General features: G+C 35.4%; 2 pseudogenes; both read right to left on the bottom strand.

Moving 5' to 3' along the window:
• Nucleotides 1–1,933: 1,933 nt before the first annotated feature.
• Nucleotides 1,934–5,461, bottom strand: LOC120197197 (annotated as a pseudogene).
• Nucleotides 5,462–10,916: 5,455 nt separating this feature from the next.
• Nucleotides 10,917–25,220, bottom strand: LOC120197167 (annotated as a pseudogene).
• Nucleotides 25,221–25,817: the final 597 nt, after the last annotated feature.

Genomic DNA, 25,817 nt, shown 5'->3' with positions numbered 1-25,817 from the left:
AATAAATTATTCTTAAACCCAATTTTACTGTACTGTTAGTTTCCCCACTCTACGGGAATATCCTCTGAAATTGTCTTAAACTCCTAGTCATAGGGGTGGCTAACGTGTTGCCCGAAGCTCCTACAGAGAAAGTTCCGAGAAGAGTTCGGTGGGGTGTGAACACGAGCGCAAAAGACAGGTTTCGAGAGCTTGATGTCGTTGAGGAGGTTGGTGTCGGATTGAGGTTGACGAAAGGCAAAGCACGGTGGCCGAGGAGGGTGGAAGTGGGGCGGCGGCGATGAATGAAGGTGAAATTGAAAGTTCCCACTGCTCAGGGCTGAAGTGGAAAGGTTGACGAAAACCGAAAATGGACGTGAGAAAATCATGCAGCTTTTGCATGACAAATGCTGGAAGAAACAGCCCACGTGAAGGTGCTTAATGGGTTGATTTTGCAGCAAGGAGTTCATTGGAACGGTCGCCATGGGAGCACTGGGGAAGGTTTCAACTTTCAAGGCACATGATCTTAGTTTCCTTTGGACAGTGAACCCTGTTTTCATGCCATTTTGTACTACTTTTGGTTTTCAAACCAAAAGGTTGGATCTTGACCTTACAAATAGCTGGCATCTGAATCAAAAAAAAGTATATGAATGGTCTCCCGGTTCCGCTTTATTAAGTCCATCGATTTTTCTTTGACTATAAAATGGTTATTTGATTATAAAATGTTACTTCGTTAAGTCTTATGACTATTAAAAGTTACAAAATGATCACTCGATTATTTATTGCGTTCCAAACTTTTTCTTTTCCGTTAAAAATTGACATTTATCTAAATTAGACGTTAACATGATAACAACAACTATCATATCTTAATCATTATGTTAATGCTAAACTTAGAATAGTGTCAGTTTTTTACTTTAGCTTAGAATAATGTCAGTTTTTACGTTTAGCTTAGAATAGTGTCAGTTTTTTATTAAGCTAAGGTGATTACAAAGTAGTATATGTTATAAATATTCTCAACTATTTGACAAAGAACATTCAATCACCCTACTACAGTCACTGGTGATCTAACCTGTGACCTCTAGGAACAACAATGATTCCTTCAATCATTAAGATAAATTGATTCATGCAAATATACATACATATTTTTGCATGTCCTGCATATAAATTTCTTCATTTTTCTCCTTCATTTAAAGCCAAAAAAAGTTGTTAATAATAAAGTTAAATTCAACAATTTTTTTTTAAATTTAAGGGTCTAATAATTAAAATTATTATTTAAACCGAGTTGAATAACCTTCAATGTTTATTGAAACATGTGAGTTTCGTGATAATGTGATACCATGGGTCGAAGGAATACCGAGACAGTGGCATTCTCTGAAAATTTCAAATTTTCAGTTATATAAAATTTTTATATCTTATATGATGGTTCAATCTTATGCTTCTTAAATTTATAATTTCGAATTTCTTAAATTTTTAACATAATTAACGGATATAAAACTATGCATTCGTGTATATTATTGGAATGTTGTCTGTGTATAGATGCCATGAAATGTATGAGGATTTATGTATGAAGATTTGATAATATGCAGTAATAATGTTATCTTATGATATATATATATATATATAAATATAATCATCCATATATGTATTATTATGAAATTCATGGTAAGGAAAACTTTAGCACATGCAAAAGAGAAATTTTACACGGGCCCTGGATTCTCTCTTCTTTAGAGGTCATTCAAAGGAGTCCTTAAAAAGAAAACTCTGTTAACTCCCTCTTCATAGTGTACAGTTATAGGTCAACTCTCACCACAACTCAGAGAATTTTACGAAAGAAAAACACGAGGATCGAAGCGTATCCGACCGGAGAGGGAGGGAGAGAGAGAGAGAGAGAGAGATGACTTCTCATTTTATCAGGCAAATACAATCTTCTTATGCAGGAGTCAATGATGAAACTATGTCATGAACTCCATTGAACAGGTATGGTGGAAAATAAGTTGTCATCGCCTTTCGGAATCTTTTCTTGTATTGTTTCGGAGAAATGATTGTTGGGGATGCATTCTTCGGGCCACCTAGTATCCCTGATGCCTTAACCCATGTCTCCAAGTGCTTGTCCCACGTATATTGTCGCATGAAGTCGATAATTCCCAAAACCAGCTCTTTGCACTCCGCGTCCACCCCGACAAGTAACGATAGTCCATGACATCGACCGACTGAAACGCACAGTTCATCAGATAAGTATATGAAAGATGAGAAATCATTTTTTATGAGTTCTAATGGTGAAAGCAAAACTTACTGCCAGAAAAGACGTATCGTTCCAAATAGCTCTCTCGAGATTTCTCTTTGCCTTGCTTCCGAGAAAAATGGGCTCGGTTCGCAGTGTTTCTAACAGATTAATATCTAGCAGTACTTTTTTGCCCCTGCTGTATCCGGATTGTACCGTGATCTTATCGAACCTTAAGGTCATAAACCCTTGAGATACTTCTGTAAAACAGGTTCTCCATCACTATAGGATCCATTTTGGTTTCTTTGCCACTTTTCAGGGTTTTACCGATACCTGTCATCAAGCCAACCACAGAATTATAACTCCATATATTAGATCCTCCATGCCTGGACCGTATGCACAGAAACAAATGCTTTAAAAGGTTAAACACGATGACGAAGACAAACCTGATAAATGCCGAGAATTTTTGCGAGGCAAGTAGGTCTTCCCGAGCTAAGAGAATCTGTCAAATACTTGAAGTATTTCAGAGCAAATTCATCAAATGACTCTAACTCTGTCTTTTGGACTTGTTTTGTAATGATCTCGTCCAATGTTTTAGCGAAATACACACTGCTCTTTCCCCCTTGTGCACTCCATTTCTTACTGCGGCTCAAGGAACGCAAAAAACCCACTTCATCAGGGCAACATTTTCCTCTAAGAGAATCGAACTGTTTTGCATAATAACAAGTCACTGAGAACTTCACTTTGCCGCCAGCAGCGGAAGAATCACACGTAAAAGAACCGTTAATGTGGAGACCTTTTCGCATCGGTAGACATGGCACCCGCAGATGACGAATATAATCCAGGTCAAGAGAGCCAAATGACTGCCAGGGTGAAAAGCTGGAAGCAGAAGAATCTTCTCTGCTCTTGTCACTAAAACTCAAGCCTCCAATTTCATGAACTTATCAGTAACCCACTCATCATATTCTTCGGAACTGAGAGCATTGATATTATACTAGCAGGATCATTGTCGTAAACAGCAATAACAATATCACTATGACCCCTCTGGGAAAGTAGTAGCCGAGCCCCTTCAGCCACATGAGATGCAGAGGTGATTAAAGTGGATGCGGAACTGAGTGACAAATTCGACTTTTGTGCCTCCAGAGGCACTGTATGAGAGTTAGTCCTTGTTACATTAGAAACCGGATCTCTAATCATACTTCTGTAATCTCCAGAAGCATGGAAAGATTTAAGCATTGATAAATGTGTCGAAGGCAGTGCAATCCTTTCTGAATTCTTTCTTGGAATCTCAATGCAGAATCAAAAGAATGAAGCCTCCTAGGAGATTCTACCTTACTCAAAAGAAGATTATTGATTTTACTTGTTTGCATGATCAAAGAAGGTTGGATCGCATAATGCTTCCAGAGGCTGAACTTCCATGTAAGTAGATCAGTACCTGTCCAAGCAGAATCTATCCGTTCCAATATAGCAGATGCAGGAGATGTGATGTTTCCATCTGACTGCATATCCTCCTCTATCTTCTGATCATACACTGTCAAGTCTTTTCTTTTGTCACAACAGATTCCAAGTTTAAAAGAAAAGAGTTCTTCTCCAATTTTATGTAAGTTTTAGTAGGCTCCTGTGAATCCGGGGATCTGTAGGCATTTTGTTCATGAGCACCAAGTTTCCCATCATTTGAATGATCCACTTCAACTTCGACAGTGTAACCTTCCAAAGAATGAAGTTGCTGATACCAAGCATACAAACTGATTAGTAGTGAACGCCTAAGGCGGTTCAGTTCCAGGATGTCCACGGCTGCAATACCCGGTTGTGAAGTCTCCATAATAGCTGGTTGCAGCAAACTCTATAACAAAAAATAAATACATAAATAAAACAATGTTTAATTTACCTTTCAAATAGCACAGTTCATAGATAACCGATAATTTTTTTTTCAAATACATATTACCAAGTAATATTCAAGGTCATATCGGTTAACTAATATTCAGTGTTCTTACGTTGTAATTATTTAACTCCTGTTGCATCTGTTCTCTCAATTCCATGATGTGATTCTGTAAATCACTTGCAGAATCGATCTTCTGTTCAATGCTGTCAAGCACATCGGATACCTCCGAATACAGCATTTCCATTTTGACCATTAGCTACAAGAGACAGACTAGTCGGTAATTTCATAACATAATGATTCTAAAGGTTCAAGAGGGAAGATAAATAATAAACCTCAGCTGCCTCTTTTCTAGTCCACTCCTGCTGAATGTTTCCACCAAATTCAAGTGTTGATGGGGGCACACATACCAAAAGAATATCGATCGGAGAATAGCGGAAGAAGGCAGCCATGTTGCCGAATATGTCAAATGATACTCTACTGTAAACATCATACTTTTAACTGTCAAAAATGATACAAGGTTTAAGCATTTACCGTAGAAACGAAGGCAGCCCCTCTGCAATGAATGACCACATGTGGCAACACGATTAGCAGTCGCGTGATTTGAAAACTAAGCTCCAAAACTTCCCGAAAGAAAGTCCCCAGGCAGCATCAGACATGACTACTCTACGAGTTGCTGGTGGAACCCCGTTTATATGATCACACTTTAGGCACCGGTGCCACATCCATATCTTCCCATCTCGTTCACCAGGCAGCTTAAGAGAGGAAAGGCGTCTTACATTGATTGTGAGGTTTCCTTGCTGGCGGGTGTAACAAATGACATGGGCTTCAACTGGCTCATTACATGAACGGCAGCACGATGCCTGCAAAGAAAACCTATTAAATTAAACTACCGAAGCATAAACCAGTTATTTCAGATGAAGACAAGCAAAATCTGAAGTGAGTTTACTTGATCAAACAAGTCATCATGAAGATATCTTCCCAGTGGTTTACCAAAAGAACTGTAAAACTTTATTCGCAAGAGCCGAGCACGTTCGCAAACAGTTCCTTTCAGCACACACCGGCTTGAAAACGAAACCAATATACTCTGGTGTGTCTCGGTGGCTGAAAGTATTCGCTGGAGGCTTCATCTTCATCAATTTTTTCAGATTTTACCAATTCTTGAATCTCATGAAGACCACTCACTTCTTCAGCCATGTTTTCTTGCAATTCAGATTGTGGAAAATCTCTAATATCACTGGGAAACATAGTGGACAGCTTTGAATCCTTGAACAGTTCTGGATCCATATCCGAACCCGCACCAGGGGACAAATCATCATCGTGTGAATCAAGAATAGAACCTTTAGATGAAAAAAAATGACTTTGACCGCATTTCTCAGGCAATGATTCCAGTCCTCCTTGCGCCGGATTAAGACTCAAATGACAGCTGATTATTCAAAATCGTAGTTTAGTTTTTCTTTCATTTTAGTATTTAAAAAACTTAGCAAACTGTTACAATTTGACACTTTTTATGGGTAAATTACTTTATTTATCACTTAATTATTTTTTTACTCTTATTTTGATCATTAAAATTTAATTTTTTTAATTTAATTACTTAACTTTCTAATTACTCCTAATTTAGTCACTCTAACTTTCAAATTTATTTTTATTTTAATTATATTAATAAAAAAATCATGTCGTAAAATATTATTAATAAAATAAATTAGAGTGATTAAAACATGAACAATTTGAAAATTGAGTAGTATTAAATTGAAAAATTTTAAACTTTAATGACCAAAATAGCAGTGAGAAGATAGTTAAGTGATGAATGTTGTAATTTACACATAAAAAATGTCACTCATAAAAGTTTCATTAAGTTTTTAACGACGGAGTACTAAAATAAAACAAAAACTAAATTTTAGTTATGATTTTAAAAATATTAAAAGTTTAGGTACTAAAACATATCAAAACTAATATTTTAGATACTAAATAACATAGTTTACCCAATTCACATTGATACTAAAACAGTTAACTTGGTTTATTGCATATGAAAATACAATAAATCATTAACTAACTAAACCAATTCACATTGATATTTTCTTGGTTGTCCTTCTGGTTTCAAAGTTTTTCTTACTTAATTCGGATCGATCCGCATCGCACACCTGACTTTAGTGGAAGAGTCTTCTAGTAAGGATTTTTTGCATATACAAGAAATCGAACTCGAAACCTTACTTATATAAAGTTGCTTACCACTTGAACCAACTCCTATAGATTAATTCACGTTGATATTTTAATATGCAATAAACCAAGTTAACTGTTTGTAAGGAAAAACAAAATAAAAGCACAAAAAAAGAAAGATACTGTCGTACTTTGTAAGTACAAATAATTTTAATAAATTATACATAGCTCCTCAAACCTTTGAGTCTGTTCAAAAAGACCCCTCCGATGACGGTTGTTGGCATATCTCACTTTATGTTTGAAGTAAAAAAAGGTTTAGTTAACTTTGTAGAATGGTATACTTCAAAGAGTTGAAAAACCAAGAAGAAACCATAGTTTTTCAAAGATGGAAGCTTTCACTTGTGTCTAAATTGGCTGCTTGCAGTATTCAACTACGACTTCCACTTTAAATTTACACAATTAATTTAGGGTAAAGTAACTTGGAGGACATCGGATTATATTTAATGATCATTTTAGTCACTAAATTTTAAAAATTATATAATGATCATCAAATAGTATCCCAGTGAGTGATTATTTTATGTCAGCTCGATATATTTAATGATAATTTTTTAATATTTTAATAAATTTATCGATCAAAACTATCATTTGATTATAATTAAATAATGGCTTCAATATAAATAAGTGCCTAAATTATATCGTTTTTCAGGAATAGGTACCTAAAATTTTTGACTCATCTCAGTGCCTAACGTTATAAATATTACCTGTTCGGGCTGTCAACAACATTAATTTCTCTCGTTAAGTGACACGTGTCATAATCTAGTGATTTTGAAATTTATGTTTTACAAAAATATTTAAAATATATTATATTTATAAAAAAAATTAATTTATCTTAAATTATAAAAAAACACAATCCATAAAATTCCCAAATCCTAACATTAAACCGCCGCTACCGCCCTTTCCGATAACAACCACCATCACCGATGTAGTCCTTACATCATCTTAGTCATACGCCGCAGTAGTTGTCGTCGATTGGTCTTCAAAATCGTACAGGATCACGATTTTCAGCCCAAGTTTTGTGGTGTATAAAACGTCGATTTGTCATCGATCAGCCATGATTTCATAGGGGTTTTGGTCGTCGGGGGAGGTGAGGTCGGGTGGAGCTTCGTCGATGACAAAGGGCAATGATTGTAACTTAACGGGGAAATTAACACCGTTGACGGCCCGGACACCTAAAGTGGTAACGTTCGGAACTTTAGACACCGAGATGAATAAAAAAATACTTTCGATACCTATTCATGAAAAACAACACGATTTAGGCACTTAGTTTATATTTAAGCCTTAAATAATCAATATTGCAATTAACCCTAATTTTTTTCAAAGGAAAAAAAATTATATAGTCCATTCTTCAAACATACTAAAAAAACCAGACACTGGAAATCAATCATATAAAACAATAGCCGTACGGCGTTGAAATCCAGCCACTGTCTCTTGCTGTTCTCATTATATATATGTGTGTGTATATATATATATATATTGTAATACAACAACATTAGCAGATGAAGCTGAAAACGTTTAGTTTTTTTGAAGAAATGCCAAGAACAATGGGGTGTGCGAAGCTTTTGGTGGTTATTTTTTGTGTTAATGGCGGAGGCTTCCATCGGAGGATGCATCAGACCAGGCGGCGGCGGCGGTAAAGATTTAAAGCAGTTGTTTAGCGGTCAGCTTCCTAGAGGACCAGTGCCTCCTTCAGGGCCCTCTTTTTGCCATAACAAGCTCAGACCAGACAAATACACCCAGTTCTCGTATGGAAGTGATTATGTGAATTGCCCATGATTATCACAGATTCTCTTATTTGTTTCACCATCTTCTTCCTTTCTGTTCTCTGAAACACGAGTGGAGTACATACTTCGTGCTGTAGTTTCATGATCTTCACTTGATCAATTCTTTTGTCCGAAAATCGTTTGTTCATTTATGTTTCTTTAGCCATATTATTAATACCTAATTAGCAGAAATAGGCTTCCCAATAAAGAATGCTTTGATTACTTTGTAATTTGTATATTACAACGACTTCGTCAATAAAGTTTAGTTGGTATTAAGTTTCAGTTCACACACTCCTCACCAAGGGTATCATCACATAATCTCTTGTTACAAAATTAACGGTGGGTGATCAATTTATTAATTTTAAAGTCGGAGGATTATTCTATAATGTTTATAGTTGGTGGCTCAATAATCGACATATATTTTAAGTGACACATTATAAATCATGTTAAGTGACACGTGTTAAAATCATATAATTTTAAAAAATTATTTTCTTAAAAAATATTTCCTATTTTCTTCTCCAACCCGCGTCTCACCCCATCTCTCCCTCGCCTACTTCCATGGCTTTGTCATGGCCAAATGGGCAAAGACCAAACGGCCGATCAAACGAAAGATTTTCACAGTCGGTTATACAGATGATTACCATGATCAATGAATTTAAGGGATTGGGTATTTGAGATTTTAGGAATTATGGGCTGAAATTTGGGGATTTGAAAATTTTAGGTTTTGAGATGATAGTTAGAGTTGTAACCGGTCAATGGGTAGTTGACGATGTATAGGTGGCCAGTCGTCGACGAAGGGATAACCGGTGGTTGGAGAAAATGGAGATTTTTTGAAAATAAAATATTTTTAAGATTTTAAAAATAAAATTTTAAAATTACTATATTGTGACATATGTTCCTTAACGAGTTTTTTAACAATCGTTAAAATCGATGAATCTAAAATGACAATATTTATAACGTTAGAATAATTTAAGTGTCTATTCGTAAAAAAATAATGTAGTTTGAACACTTATTTTAATATATATATTGAAAAAAAATACGAGTTTATAACAGTTTTGCATCTCAAAATAAGCCTGTCCAATCCATATTTCCCATCGTGGGCTCGTGGCCTCACCTGCAATTACCAGTCCACGCTTTTGACTGAACACTCACCGATATGAAGATCGGCTCTTTAGATCGCAAAGCTGAAGTGACACAACGCTCCTCCACCGGTGAGAGACGGCATCCTCTAACTTGAAGACGACGAGAAGCCCACTCATTACCCATCAAACATCAGTTACGGACGGCCGCTTCAAAGCTTAAGACCGCTACTGTTCCTCTGCAGGTATCGTTTCTCAATAAAAGCTTGTTTTCAGTCTTTTCTCTACTTACTGTTTCGAAGGCCTAAAATGTGATCGGTGATGGGTTTCTTGTAGAATTCACGTTTGCATTTTTTCTTTTTTTGCTCAAATTTAGTTATGAACCCAAGGTTGTGGAATCGGTGCTTACCCATTTGCTATGGAACGAGAATGAATAAGTTAATAATGCTGAAATTTGATACTGATTTGGTTACATCTGTGGGTGGATTGCAAACTTGAAGTTAAGGGCGTATTTGTTTAAGTATTTGATGCACAGAAGATGGTGCTACCCGGATATATCACATTGAATGTGAGCTTTTATGATGTCTGAAACTATACCATTTAGATTGTCATTCCCGGTGCCCTGATTTCTTGTTTGAATCTTAACGGTGCTCACTGAATTCCAGTTCTTCGAACGTCCTTGTTCATCGTATTTTCGTGTTTCGATTTAAGTTTCCTACAGAAGTAATTGTTTGAGCTTATGCCTGTGAACAATGGCAAAGGGGTTCTCACTGTAAAATCTGGCTGTGTCTGTTTGTTGTAGAGATTTGTTTTCAGGAACAAGTTAACTCTGTTTTGAGCGTCGAAACTATCCGATAGCCTATCTTTGTGGTTGATTCCGTATATTAGTGCCTTGATGCATTAACATGTTATAGCTGTTGATCATTTCTGTAATCCGATTGTGGATTTAGAGTCTGCCTGAATTCTCATTTCTTAGTTGTAAAATATGAACTATATCGAATTGGACAATTTGTAAGCTTTCTGTGACCACCGAGAACCGCCGATGATTAACATTGCTTTATTTGATAAGGTTTTGGCCGGAGCAGCTGACGTTGAATTTTTGAACTACTAAGATTGTTGCCAACTGCAGACTTCAGGCATTCTTTAGGGAGTGCATCTTTTGAACTACAAAGAGATCTGCATTTGGAATAAGAGAAGGAAGGAAAGACCTAATCCGAGCATGTTCTTTGTCTTGTATGCAGGTGAAGTGCGAGAAAGGACCAAAACTGTTAACAACAAAAGGTTTAGCCGTTTCACGAAGAAATATGATGCGATGCTTAACTGCCGGAGCTTTCCGTCTTACTTTTTTCCAGAAACCCGCCGAAGCTCATATGAGCAGACTCGAAATGAGGATAAAGATCTAGGAGATGCTTAATGAGCTTAGGGAAGGCTGGGGTAGCTAAGCTAGAAACTGAGAATAATGGGATTAAGGAATCTCCAAGGGAACCGACACCAAAGGAACAAGTCTCCGACTTTGCCACCTCCGGAAGGCGCAGCTGGACCGTAAGTGCAACATGGCTTCTCCTAACAATGCTTCGCTGTATTCTGGATAGAAAGTTGGTCGGAGTTCGTAACTTGAGACAAGTGAAATTATCGTTCATTACATTAAGAGAAAGCAGAGTGATGAATTGAAGACCTGATCTTCCTGGAAAATGAATTTGTCTGTGTAGCATTTACTAGACCAGAATATTGATGTAAATTATCAAATCTATATACAAGGGATGCTAAAAGTGTAAATAAAGATGGAAAATACAAAGACCAAAACTACATTAATTGGTTTTCTTGTCCAAATTTTTGATAAGTTGTTTCATCTGGAACCTCCAAAACAAGAAATAAGCCAAACCGAACCCTAACAGAAACATATATCCAAACATGTTCGTCCTCATTTTCTTCTCGGACCTCACCTCCACGATCTGAACTTGTCTCTCTCTCTTCCTGTTATGCCCTCCATCAAATGTCCATATAACACATATGCCCTCCCTTCTTCACCCACCGCAACGGAGGTCGCGAACCCTTCTTCGTCGAGGTCAGTTTTGTCGAACACCACGCCCTCCGACCAACTGTCGTCGCTCTTCAAAACCAAAGCTTCTGTGCGGAGACGACCAAAACGACACCGTCCCTCCTCATCGCGATCCCATCGGGCATCACCAGATCCCGGTTCAACAGAACGACCCTGGCTTTCCCGTCGTCCGCATCGACCTTAAACATCTTGCCCGTATTGGATTGCACCACCATAGATATCCCTTGCTGACGTAGGTGATTCCGTTGAGCCGCAATCGTTGAACGGATGGTTTTCCTCCATGATGTTGGGGTAACGGGTGAATGCCGGGGATTTGGAGAAGATCGACGCCTCTCCGTCTTCGGCGACTTTCAGATGAAGTTTCCGATCGAATTGGTGACGTAAGCGTTTCCCTTGAAGTCAACGGCTACGTCGTTGGCGGCATCACGTCCGCGAGGGGTGGAGGAGACGGGGAATCGGGGTCGGAGGGTAGGATGGAGAGGAAGAGCCGGCGGCGGGTGCGGAGGTCGTAGGCGGCTAGGGCGTTGATGGGGGGAGAGGGGAAACGGAGTGTAGGCAAGCCAGGAGGCGTTTCTTGGTGTAATCCACAGTCAGGCCTAGAACGGTGACGTTTCAGGGAGGCTGGGGTCGGAGATCAGGGTCTCGACGACGCCTGCATCGGAACGGAGAGGATCGTGCGGTGGTTTAGAGATCCGACGACGAAGTGCTGGGCTGATGGTCCAAGCCATGCCTTCTGGGTAGAGGTTGGACCATCGGAATCGATGACGTGGGGTTTTCCGGCGATGGCAAGGCCAGTAAAAATGGTGATAATTAAGACAAAAGGCTGACTTTGATTGCAGACATTATGGGTCGAAATATGTTCTTTCTTTTTTTTTTCTGTGCGGGGATAATAAGGAAGAGTTTTCAAAGAAATCGATCAGTTTAATATTTATTTTGTAATTTAATTTCTTGTCAAAAAGGTTTTCTTATTCAAACTCTTGAAGGATTAAATTAAATATTTAAATTTAATGCTAATCAATAATTACTTTAATTAAATCTCTTAATTGTTATAAGTATTTACTCAATTTTACAAGTTTTGATTCTATTCAATTTAATAGAGTTTGATTTTTGAAAAATAATTTTAAGTTGAGTTAGATTAGAGTTTAAGATGAAAAAATACTCCATTCATAAAATGTGAGAATAATAGTATAATTAATTTTAGCATAAATTACGTGATTAATACTTAAATTATCAGTTTTGATCAGTTTTAGTATTTAAATTTTCAATTTTTTCAAAATTATACCTAAAGTTTAGTTTTTGTTTTATTTTGGTACCCCCGTGTTAGTAATGCTCAATCCAACATAGAGTGAGAAATACATTGAGATTGTGTATTAAGGTTTTCATTATCCACTCCCTTGTTGAGTGATAGAGAACAAGGGCTTCTCGTGCATCGTCGCCGCCGCTATCCGTCTGTCTCGTCTCGTGCTCGTGGTCAAGCCAATGTCATCATCGAAAAGCTACCCAATTCATGGTTCAACTACCACAACTTTATCAAGCATAAGAAGAGAGATATTTCACTTGAGGAACTGATGACCCACGTGAAAATCGAGGAGGTTAATCGTCTAAAGGATAAGGTTATAAGTTTCTTTAGTAATATGTCTTTTAAATCTAATTGGTTGAATTTGGTGGTGCCTTAGGGTTTAAGTTCAAAAGACCCTGAAATGAGGAAATTCAAACAAAAGATGAAACCTCATAAGGGCGCCAATTTCAAGAAACTGGGAAAGGCCAAAGCTGATAGAAAGAGGCTCAAATGCTATGTTTTCTCTATAACACCCCCAACCCGTATCCGACCCGGATACGAGTCCGAAGTGTCACATTGACTTTCAAACATTATTCGTATAAAATAGTGAGTAATTTAAAAAAAACTTTTATAACATTTAACTTATTCAAAACGTTTACAAATATATATCAGAGTTCATACAATTTATATCTTTAGACTACATGCCAACTACACTCTATATACAGTACATATATTTCTGATCTGACATTGGTAAGGAGAACTGACCTGTCTTGCCCCGCATTACTCTTTACTCTCTCGAAACATACGTGTGAAACAATCACACGCTAAGTCGTTGACTTAGTGAGGCATATAAAACATAATATTTCATATAACATAAAGTATACATAAACATATACCATCATTATCATTAAGAAACACACATAATCATATGGTTCATGTAACACATTTCAAACCACTTACCTTTAATAACCATTTATAAACCATCGTATACATATCACCTTCAGTATGCTTGTTTAATCACTTTATTAGCCCATGTACACTAGTGAGAACTTAAGGTATGTGAGTACATTGAGGTTGTGCACACATATGCTGTCACCACAGCTCAATCAATGTCCCGAAGGACCAGTCCATAGATTCCGAAAACCTAGGTAATCAGTCCATATGTCCCGAAGAACATAGTAAACAGTCCATATGTCCCGAAGAACATAGGTAAACAGTCCATATGTCCCGAAGAACATAGGTAAACCCTCGACCCTTGGCATGCCAACTATACTCCTAGCTCTCATATCACATAACATGGGCATTATCATTATAACAGTTCACATTACTCTTCATATTCTTTCTCTTATAAACACATATCTTTTCTTTTCAGTCACGTATCACATGTACGTGTAATCATTGATCTCATAATCACATGTTCCTTCTTTCGTCACATACCACATGTATGTGTAAACATATATCTAATATCATATGTTGCATGTAATCACTTAGTCTATTTTCATGTAATTCTTTTCACTCATATGATCTTATATTCATATCTCACATAGCTCAATTACCTTGCATTCTTTCATATAAACATAGATGTCATATCTTGTTCGCATATATTTCTATATAACTCATATATCTCATAGTTCTTTCACATAGCTCACTATCTATTTCATATCATATATCTTATAATAGATTCTTATATCATCATTTGTTTCCTTTCTACCTATTCATAATCACATAACATATACAAAGCATATCATTATCTTTAGTCATGCATACATACAATCAATGTAATACAGATAATCACATATAATTATAACAACACATAATCATGTCCATGACTTCATGCATATTACTCTAGGAAATAGACTCATCGCAAGTCTATTTCCATTAAACACTACATATCACTAGTATGCACTCACCTTGGTCTCACTAGTCAATTCCAATCTCTTATTTTTCCCTGATCGATCTTACTTGTCAAATGTTCCGGAATTGCTTTACGCGCAGAATCTACATAAATGTACATTGGGAGGCAATCATTAGATACCTACACCTTGTAATTGGATACTAGCAACTTAAACAAACTTATTAAACCAATATTCACATTTTTCCTTTAGGGGTATCAATTCCCTACGGGGGTATCAATACCCTCATGACATTCTGGAATTCTGTCGTTTGAGAGGGTATCGGTACCCCTTTGAATGGGTACCGATTCCCCTAACCAGAAATCATTTTTCAACACGAAAATTACTTCATTTCCTCTCAAACACTTCATATATCATCCCCTTTTCATTCTTAACTCTAGTACACATACTTAAACCAATCTATATTCATTTATTTCATCTTAAACCTCAAAATCTATCTTCCATATGTAATTCAATAATTACATCAATTTTGCAACATGTTTCAAATCCAATTCTATTACTTCATATCTCTTACTTAGATTGATGACAAGTCAAATTCCTTCTCACAATTCACTTACTAACTCTTTTCCAGAATTTCCTTAAGAAACGCATTTTCTTTAATCTTTCATAACTTCTTTATCTTTTGATTTTAGGACAACTTAAGCTTTCCATAAGCTTAAGTATTACCTAATGATCAAACTCACTCTTAAAATTAACAAATAATCAGCTAACAAAGAATCTACCTTTGCAAGCTTGGCTCTTTCTTTCTCTCGTACATGAAGAAGAAGAAGATGAAGAGAATATCTCTTCATCCTTATCCCCTCTAACATATATATCCTTATCATATTATTTTTAATTCTTTATTAGTTAAATGACCATTTTGTCCTCTACTTCATTGATAATTACTAACAATTTTTAGGATTTATTTCCAGATAAATCATTGAACTAATCCATTCTTCTACTTTAATCACCAAATTCTGAAACTTTACCATTTAGTCACTAACCCATAGTTTGGGATGTTACAACTCTCCCCTCCTTATAAGAAATTCGTCCTCGAATTTTCACTGCACATCCTAATAAGAACATATCTTCTAATGTTCTTATGTTGCTTCCCAGACTTATTCTTTCTTGTCATCATCAGAAACTTACTTTTCAATCCTTTAATTTTCCAACTATCTTTTTCGTTTATACATTCATCTTCTGTTGCTTATCATATAAACAAAACCAGTAATACCAATCCATTGTTGTCTTTTCTCTCATTCGATTATGCATTTTTCCTTTGACCTTTCTAAAATTCCATATAATGTCACTCATCACATTGACAGTAATATCCATCTCATCACTCTATATCATAAATCCATCTATTTCTTCATAACTCTCCAATTACCTTATAACCATACCAAACTTGTATTTCGTCATCATTTGACCAAAACACAACTTTAAATCTTCTTCATTGTGATTAAACATATACTTTAAGGAGTCAAACAATATTTCACATCACCTTGCACACTTTTCGTGTTTCTATATCGAACTTATCATTACACTTCCATACGATCCTCACTTCATTCACTATATCACATTACGTAATCAAAATTACAATTATATCCAATACAATTTCATCACAAAATCTTGTTAGTCAACGCTAACTCTTTCATTCTAAAGTACAAATCCTTATCATATCCACACTTTCTTATACACAATACTATCCCTTTGTTTCAAATTCGTAACTCTGATTTCATTCATATAATGTTACTTATCCTGTAGACAGTAACATCAATTCTTATCACTCAAAATCAAAAATCAATCAATTGATTTCTTTCCTCATTTTCTAATTAATTCACCACAATCCAAACTTTTACTCATTCTTATCTATTGTACTTGTATTTCCTTCAAACATACAAATCTTTATCTTCTTCACCACAACACCTTACTATGATCAAACTATACAACTGTATCCAAATCCTCTTCATATTTGGTTATCATAACTGTCAATATATTATAATTCCATTACATTTCATCACATACTCTTGTTAGCCAATGCTAACTCTTTCCATCTAGAATACAAACTCTTTTACAAACAATAACCGCGTCACTTGATCTTTTAACATCCTTATGGTGACACTCGTTCACCATATTCCATCTTATCCACATAATAACAAACTTCTCAATTTAATTTCTCCACTATGGAGAAATAACATCTTCTAGCATTATCTTCATATCATATCCAAAGGTCTGTAACAACAGAGCCTTCCTCAAATTCACCTTTGAGATCGGGTGCTCATAACTCTTTTAACTATTTCGATACATTCATTCTATGAGTTAACGAAGTATACAATTAAAAAACACATCGGAATATCATTCAACATTATGAATCATTCTCTAATCTTATACAGACATTCCCTGAGGTTTTCGCTCTTCTCCCTGCCTGGCCAGGGCAGGTGAATACTATTACCTTCAGGTCTATCGTCTTGTATTTCACTTTGGAAACTCTCATATTTTCATGTGCTCATATCATTTCTTCTATCAGATATCACGTGTGCATATGCTCATCCAATTCATATTGTAGAACATATGTCAATTGCATATGTTCACATATCATCCATCATATCATATAAACATATATATAAATTTCATAAATCATTCTCAGTATTCACTTATCTTATATAACATAACAATTTAACTCTATTAACAAGACATCACACTCCTTACCCTATCAGATCAGAAAATTTTTCACTTTGTGTTGGCATGTACACTTTTTAAAACACTTTCGACTTCATTTTTAGCCTAGAATCGGCTAAACCGTCGCTCTGATACCATTAAATGTAACACCCCCAACCCGTATCCGACCCGAATACGAGTCCGAAGTGTCACATTGACTTTTCAAACATTATTCGTAAAAATAGTGAGTAATTTAAAAAAAAACTTTTATAACATTTAACTTATTCAAAACGTTTACAAATATATATCAGAGTTCATACAATTTATATCTTTAGACTACATGCCAACTACACTCTATATACAGTACATATATTTTCTGATCTGACATTTGGTAAGGAGAACTGACCTGTCTTGCCCCGCATTACTCTTTACTCTTCTCGAAACCTACGTGTGAAACAATCACACTCTAAGTCGTTGACTTAGTGAGGCATATAAAACATATAATATTTCATATAACATAAAGCATACATAAACATATACCATCATTATCATTAAGAAACACATAACATCATATGGTTCATGTAACACATTTCAAACCACTTACCTTGATAACCATTATAAACCCATCGTATACATATCGCCTTCAGTATGCTTGTTTAATCACTTTATTAGCCCATGTACACTAGTGAGAACTTAAGGTATGTGAGTACATTGAGGTTGTGCACACATATGCTGTCACCACAGCTCAATCAATGTCCCGAAGGACCAGTCCATAGATTCCGAAGAACCTAGGTAATCAGTCCATATGTCCCGAAGAACATAGGTAAACAGTCCATATGTCCCGAAGAATATAGGTAAACAGTCCATATGTCCCGAAGAACATAGGTAAACCTCGACCCTTGGCATGCCAACTATACCCCTAGCTCTCATATCACATAACATGGGCATTATCATTTATAACAGTTCACATTACTTCTTCATATTCTTTCTCTTATAAACACATATCTTTTCTTTTCAGTCACGTATCACATGTACGTGTAATCATTGATCTCATAAGCACATGTTCCTTCTCTTCTGTCACATACCATATGTATGTGTAAACATATATCTAATATCATATGTTGCATGTAATCACTTAGTCTATTTTCATGTAATCCTTTTCACTTCTCATATGATCTTATATTCATATCTCACATAGCTCATATCACCTTGCATTGTTTCATAAACATAGATGTCATATCTTGTTCATATATTTTCTATATAACTCATATATCTCATAGTTCTTTCACATAGCTCACTATCATATTTTCATATCATATATCTTATAATAGATTCTTATATCATCATTTGTTTCCTTTCTACCTATTCATAATCACATAACATATACAAAGCATATCATTATCTTTAGTCATGCAAACATACAATCAATGTAATACAGATAATCACATATAATTATAACAACACATAATCATGTCCATGACTTCATGCATATTACTCTAGGAAATAGACTCATCGCAAGTCTTATTTCCATTAAACACTACATATCACTAGTATGCACTCACCTTGGTCTCACTAGTTAATTCCAATCTCTTATCTTTCCCTTGATCGATCTTACTTGTCAAATGTTCCGGAATTGCTTTACGCGCAGAATCTACATAAATGTACATTGGGAGGCAATCATTAGATACCTACACCTTGTAATTGGATACTAGCAACTTAAACAAACTTATTAAACCAATATTCACATTTTTCCTTTAGGGGGTATCGATTCCCTACTGGGGGTATCGATACCCTCATGACATTCTGGAATTCTGTCGTTTGAGAGGGTATCGGTACCCCTTTGAATGGGTACCGATTCCCCCTAACCCAGAAATCATTTTTCAACACGAAAATTACTTCATTTCCTCTCAAACACTTCATATATCATCCCCTTTTTCATTCTTAACTCTAGTACACATACTTAAACCAATCTATATTCATTTATTTCATCTTAAACCTCAAAATCCTATCTTTCATATGTAATTCAATAATTACATCAATTTTGCAACATGTTTCAAATCCAATTCTATTACTTCATATCTCTTACTTAGATTGATGACAAGTCAAATTCCTTCTCAAAATTCACTTACTAACTTTTTCCAGAATTTCCTTAAGAAACTCATTTTCTTTAATCTTCATAACTTCTTTATCTTTTGATTTTAGGACAACTTAAGCTTTCCATAAGCTTAAGTATTACCTAATGATCAAAACCCACTCTTAAAATTAACAAATAATCAGCTAACAAAGAATCTTACCTTTGCAAGCTTGGCTCTTTCTTTCTCTCGTACATGAAGAAGAAGAACAAGATGAAGAGAATATCTCTTCATCCTTATCCCTCTAACATATATATCCTTATCATATTTATTTTAATTCGTTTATTAGTTAAATGACCATTTTGTCCTCTACTTCATTTGATAATTACTAACAATTTTTAGGATTTATTTCCAGATAAATCATTGAACTAATCCATTCTTCTACTTTAATCGCCAAATTCTGAAACTTTACCATTTAGTCACTAACCCATTGTTTGGGATGTTACATTCTCTCTAGCCGATCACAAAGCTTATTAATGCCAACACTATTAAGACTGCTAGAATGTCAACAAGCTAAAAATGCATGTTGTAGAGAACGATGATGACATTATTGTTGCGGTGGTTTCCAAAGTTAACCTGGTGGAAAACACTTCTGAGTGGGTGATTGATATTGGTGCTTCCAAAAACTTCTGCACAAAGAATAATTTTTCACCGAGTTTGAGGATGGGAACGGAGGTGAACGTGTGTACATGGGGAACTCCAGTAATTCTAAAATGCTGAGTAAAGGCAAGGTTTACTCAAGCTGACTTTCGGTAAAACTTTAGCCTTAAATAATGTTCTATATGTACCTACCTTGCGTAGAAATTTAATAAGTGGCAGGCTTTTGAGTAAGACAGGCATTAAGTTAGTTTTTTAGGCAGATAAACTTGTTCTTTCCCGGAACGATGATTATGTGGGGAAAGGTTTTTTTAAACGGGGGTTTATTTGTCATAGAAACTCAACTTAATAAGAATAAAGCTACCACTTCCGTTTATATTGTTGAATCTGTTGATATGTGGCATACTAGATTAGGACACATTAACGTTCACGCTTTAAAGAAATTAATGAAAATGAATATTCTGCTTAAACTAGACATAACTAGCTTTAACAAATGTGAAATTTGTGTAGAAGTCAAGCATGCTGAAGCTCACTTTAAGACTGTTTCTAAGAGAAAAACTGAATTGTTAGAAGTCATTCATACTGATCTAGCAGACTTTAGAAACACTGAAAGTAAATGAGGAAAACACTATTATATAACCTTTGTAAATGATTACTCAAGATACACAAATGTTTATCTCCTTAGAACTAAATACGATACTGAAAACTTCTTTCTTATTTATAAGGAAAAATTGAGAATCAGTTTAATAGGAGAATCAAACATCTTAGATCTGATTGAGGTGGTGAATACGAATCAAATTTCTTAAAAGATGTGTGTCTGAAGAATGACATAATTCACGAAACTTCAGCCCTTTATTTTCCTCAACAAAACGATATAGCCAAAAAGAAAAATAGAACTTTAAAAGAGATGATGAACTCATTGTTGATAAGTTTTGGATTATCTGATAACAAGTGGGGGGATGCCATTATATCAGAAAATCATATATTGAACCGAGTACCTCATAAGAAATTATATTATACTCTATACGAGTTGTAGAAATGGTATGCTCCAAATCTACAAATACCTGAAAGTGTGGGGGTGTCTGGCTAAAGTGGTATTGCTTGATTTTAAGAAGTCTACAATCAGACCTAAAACCGTTGATGCAATGTTAATAGGGTATGCTACAAACAACGTCGCATACATATTTTTTTTCTTCTATAAGACTATTCTAATTGTGAGTCGAGAGACGTCGTTTTCTTCTAAGATTATTTTCCTTAAAGAAACCTAAACTAAATGAAGAAACATAAATAGAAAACATTCCGTCCAATCTTCTAGTGTACCTACTAAGTCTACTCAAGAAATTGAATTCAAACCTAGAAGAAAAAAAAAGAAAAAAACTGAAACCTCTTTAGGCCATATTTCATAACTTCTTTTATTTATGAGATAAATGATTTAGACTTTTTTTATCCTATAGATCAAATATTTCTGTTAGATGAAGATCTTAAGACTTATGAGGAAGCTATATGATCTATCGATGCTAGTTTTTGGAAAAACGCTATTAATGATGGACTAGAATCGATAATGTCTAATCATACTTAGGAATTGGTTGACTTGCCTAGGGGATTTAGAACTATCAGCAAAAAATGGGTATTCCGAAAGAAACTGAGGCCAGATGGTTCTATTCAGATGTATAAAGCAAGGCTAGTTGTCAAAGGGTTCACGTCGTCCCTGTTCAAACTCCTTATAACCCTAGCATACATATCTTTAAGAATAAAGGAAGTATCATTTCCTAAACTGAATATGCTAAAGTGATCGGGATCTTAATGTTCTTGATGAACTATACTAGGCCTGATATTGCCTATGTTATGAGCAGACTTAGTAGATATACCCATAATCCAAGTAGTGAGAACTGGTTTGCTATTAGACGCTTACTCAAGTATCTTACGGGTACAGTGGAATGGAAATTGAGTTTGTTGGCTATCATGTGGTACTGGAGGGATATTGCGATGCCAACTGGATTTTTGACAATGATGAGGTAAACTCTACGAGTGGGTATGCTTTTACTTTGGGTAGAGCATTAATCTCGTGGAAATCTGCAAAGCCAACTTATATTGCTCGTTCCACTATGGAATCATAGTTTAGCTCTTGACTTAGTTGGGCAAGAAGTCAAGTGGCTTAGAAATTTATTAGATAAAATTTCATTATGGGGAAGACTGACTCCTCATGTTTCCTTATTGTGTGATTCGCAAGTTGTGATATGTGTGGTGAATAACCGAGCTTACAATAGTAAAAAAAGATACATACACATAAGGTATGAATCTTTTAGACACTTGATAAGGAATGAAGTACTCTCCTTAGAGTATGTGAAGTCGGAAAGGAACCTAGCAGATCCGCTTACCAAAGGGTTAAGCCGAAAGTTGATTCTAGATTCGTCGAGAGGGATGGGTCTAAAGCCCTTTGGTTGAGGAATTTGTAGTGTATACCCAATTTAGTTATCTAAGTTCAATGTGGTCAAACGAAACCACGGAAAGACTCATAGTGCACATTTATCAATTTATCCTTATGACAAATAATGTGCATGCCCATGTTGAGCTTAATTGCTCTTAATAAATTTATAGCCCATGATTTAGGTGGTCTTAGTGACAAAGACTTGATGAATTTATCGATTTTGGTTTAATGTTTATTCTTAATAAGTTCATAACTCAGAGTTGAGTGGGTAGTCCTAATTGAGAAGGCCAATGTGAACTTACCATTAGAAATGTTGAGTTTTTTAAAAACTCTTAATGAATTCAAATCCAAAGTTTGGATAGTACTAGTGAGAATGACATATTGAATTCATCGACTAAAGAGGTTGAATATTTATTCTTAATGACTTCTTATCCTAGAGTTTGAGTGGTTCATTTATAATTAACTTGAAGAAAGTCATCATACCCTCTGTGAGATTGAGTTGTTGTATATGTTCTTAATTATTCATATCTCTGTCAAGGATGGTTTATGTTGAGATAAACCTGATGAAATAACCTACGTAAGTGAGAAGGGTTAGCCACATTCTATGAAAAACGTTGGGTTGTTTTTCTAATACACTTACTAGAATCCTAAGGTAAGATGGCCAAATATATACTATATATATATATATATATATATATATATATATATATATATATATATATATATATATATATATCTTAACATCGAGGACTTAGGTGGATGAAGAGGTTAGTTGTGTGTTATGAGTTTCCCCTATCATAGAAAGTTCAGGAGTAGTTTCACTTGTTAAGAGAAAGATTGTTCATTATCACTATGTAATAGTTCAAGATACGTTCATTAGTGCTTAAGCAATTAATCTCGCTATTGCTATTCTGGAAAGATTGTTTTTGAGTTTCAGAAGAATTATTTCTCATTAGTTGGGAATGTTAGTAATGCTCAATCCCACATAGAGTGGGAAATACGTTAGGATTGGGTATTTAATGTTTTAATTATCTACTCCTTTTTTGAGTGATAGAGAACAAGGGGGCTTCTCCCGCATCGCCACCGTCCATCAATCTCGGCTTGTGCTCGTGCTCATGGACGTGGATGTGGCTCGGCATACATGTCTTCGACATGTCCGCGCATAAAATTTGTAAGGAATTTACGTCTCTGTTCAAGATTTATTTCTGATTTGTGTTGGACGAAAATGCCTCTATATCTAACCTAAATATAGAGCTCATTTGACTTCTCAACTCATCCCACAATTCACTCAAATATCTCTCAACTCCGGTTTGGGTGTATGGAATTTGGAGCGACCGTGTTATCCTCGGGGGACGATCCGCCTATTGGAGTGATTACACACATCGAGACAAATTCGTTTCTAAGGCAGTGGTTTTACCACGACACGGTTTCGGTTGATCAAATATTTTATTTATTTTTTCCAGTCAGTGCTAATGGTGTGATTTTGTTGTCAACTTTACCAACACCCCGCCGTTAAAGCTTTAGTTTTTGTTTCATTTTAGTACTCTGTTTAAAATTTAACATTAAGTTTTGAAAATTTGATAGTTTTGGTACTAAAACGGACCAAAACTAATAGTTTAGGTACTAAACACATTAAGCTTTTAACGACGGGGTACTAAAATGAAATGAAGACTAAACATTAGGTATGATTTTGAAAAAAAATAAAAGTTTTTGTAATAAAAAAGACCAAAATTGATAGTTTGGGCATTAAATGCATAATTTGCCCTTAACTTTATATATTAGAGTGTAAGTGATCTTTATATAATTAAAGCATGTCTCGAGTTCCAAGTTCTATGTATGTAGAAAATCCTCATTGGGAGACCCATCCACTAAAGTCAGGTGTGCAACGCGGGTGAATCATGATTAATCAGAACGAAGTCCTGAGAATAGAGAGGTCAACCATACCATATATATAATTTCTAAATATTTACTCCTTTATATTTTTTTCTCAATTGATCTCCATTTTACTTAATAAAAGTGAAAAATTCATATATACATAATTGTGTTTGATTGAGTCAAATACAAATTCGATGAAATTTTTTATCTTATAAATTATATTAAATTTTAAGACGGATAAATTTATTTTAAATCCGAATCAAATTCAATGATAAATAAAAGAAATTATACTCAAAATTAAATTTAAATAAATTAAAATTCCGACTCACATAGACTCATAACCCTCTCTAAGTGTGTCTTGTTGCACCATCACTTACGAACATCTCAAGACGTGTCTAACTCGACCTTTATCTTTAGCATATCGTCTTTATTTACCAACAAAATTGTGAAGGATACATGTCAACAGCAGATGAAATGGAAAGGAAATTCAATTGTGAAAATTAGGAGAAAAACATGTAATTTTCCTGCTTAATCATACAAGAAGAAAATATATTAAAGTATTTCTTTTAACAGTGATTATAAAATAATATATATTAAAAGAATTAATTAGATGTCGGTTTAAGTGGTAAGTAACTTAATACTGGTTAAATAAAGTCTAGGAGATTCACTCACCAAAACTAGGTGTGAGATGCGGGTCGATCCGGATTACTTTTACCTTATGTAGTAGACTTAATTAACAATCTTAATGATGTGGTATTTTATACAAAAAAAATACTACTATGAGCTGTTAGCCACCACATACTTTCTTAATTATTTGACAATGAACACTAAATCATCTTACTGTAGTTTGGTGCTTGAACCTGTAACTCTTAAAAATAATAACGTTTTTTTTAACCACTGAAGTAAGCTTGACGAGAGTACAATATCGGGCGATCAAGGCGTAAAGTGTACCCCGTCATGCATACAAAGTCCACCGCTACCACGCTACCACCGCCTTCGCTGCCTCATGTCCTCCACCACCTGTACTGCCGCTGCCTACGCGAAGTAAAGTGTACCCCGTCATGCATACAAAGTCCACCGCTACCACCGCTACCACCGCCTTTGCTGCCTCATGTCCTCCACCACCTGTACTGCCGCTGCCTACGCGAAGTAAAGTGTACCCCGTCATGGATACAAAGTCCACCGCTACCACCGCCTTCGCTGCCTCATGTCCTCCACCACCTGTACTGCCGCTGCCTACGCGAAAAAGCCGCGGACCATATATTGTTCACAGTGCCACCTAGTCCACCGTCCTACATATACATAACCGGTCAACCGGAGAATTTATACCCAATTGACCAGAGTTTTGGTGGAGCAGACCGGAATGTTGCGGTGGGGTTATTGGCTCAGGTTTCTGGTTTGTTTATCCGTACTTAGGTCGTATGTAATTTTTATAAACTAAATTGATTTTTATTCAAAATTTTAAGGGATTTTACACTCTTGAATCATGATATTTATATATAATATACTTATATTTAAGACGTGATATTAATCAAACATCTTATATATATTTAAGGGTTAATTACACTAAACATCATCAAACTATGACTCTCATTTTAAATTGGTCCTTAAACTTTTGAATATTCTAATTTCATCTCTAAACTATGGCTCTCATTCTAAATTAGTCCCTAACCTTTTGGGCATTCCAATTCCATCCCCAAACCACAACTCTCATTCTATATTAGTCCCTAAATTTTTTAATGTTTTAATTTCAACCCAAACTTTT

This window comes from Hibiscus syriacus, unplaced genomic scaffold, assembly GCF_006381635.1.
Source record: "Hibiscus syriacus cultivar Baekdansim isolate YM2019G1 unplaced genomic scaffold, ASM638163v2 tig00117047_pilon, whole genome shotgun sequence".
Lineage (NCBI taxonomy): Eukaryota > Viridiplantae > Streptophyta > Magnoliopsida > Malvales > Malvaceae > Hibiscus > Hibiscus syriacus.
This window is presented reverse-complemented; position numbering and strand designations above follow the sequence as displayed.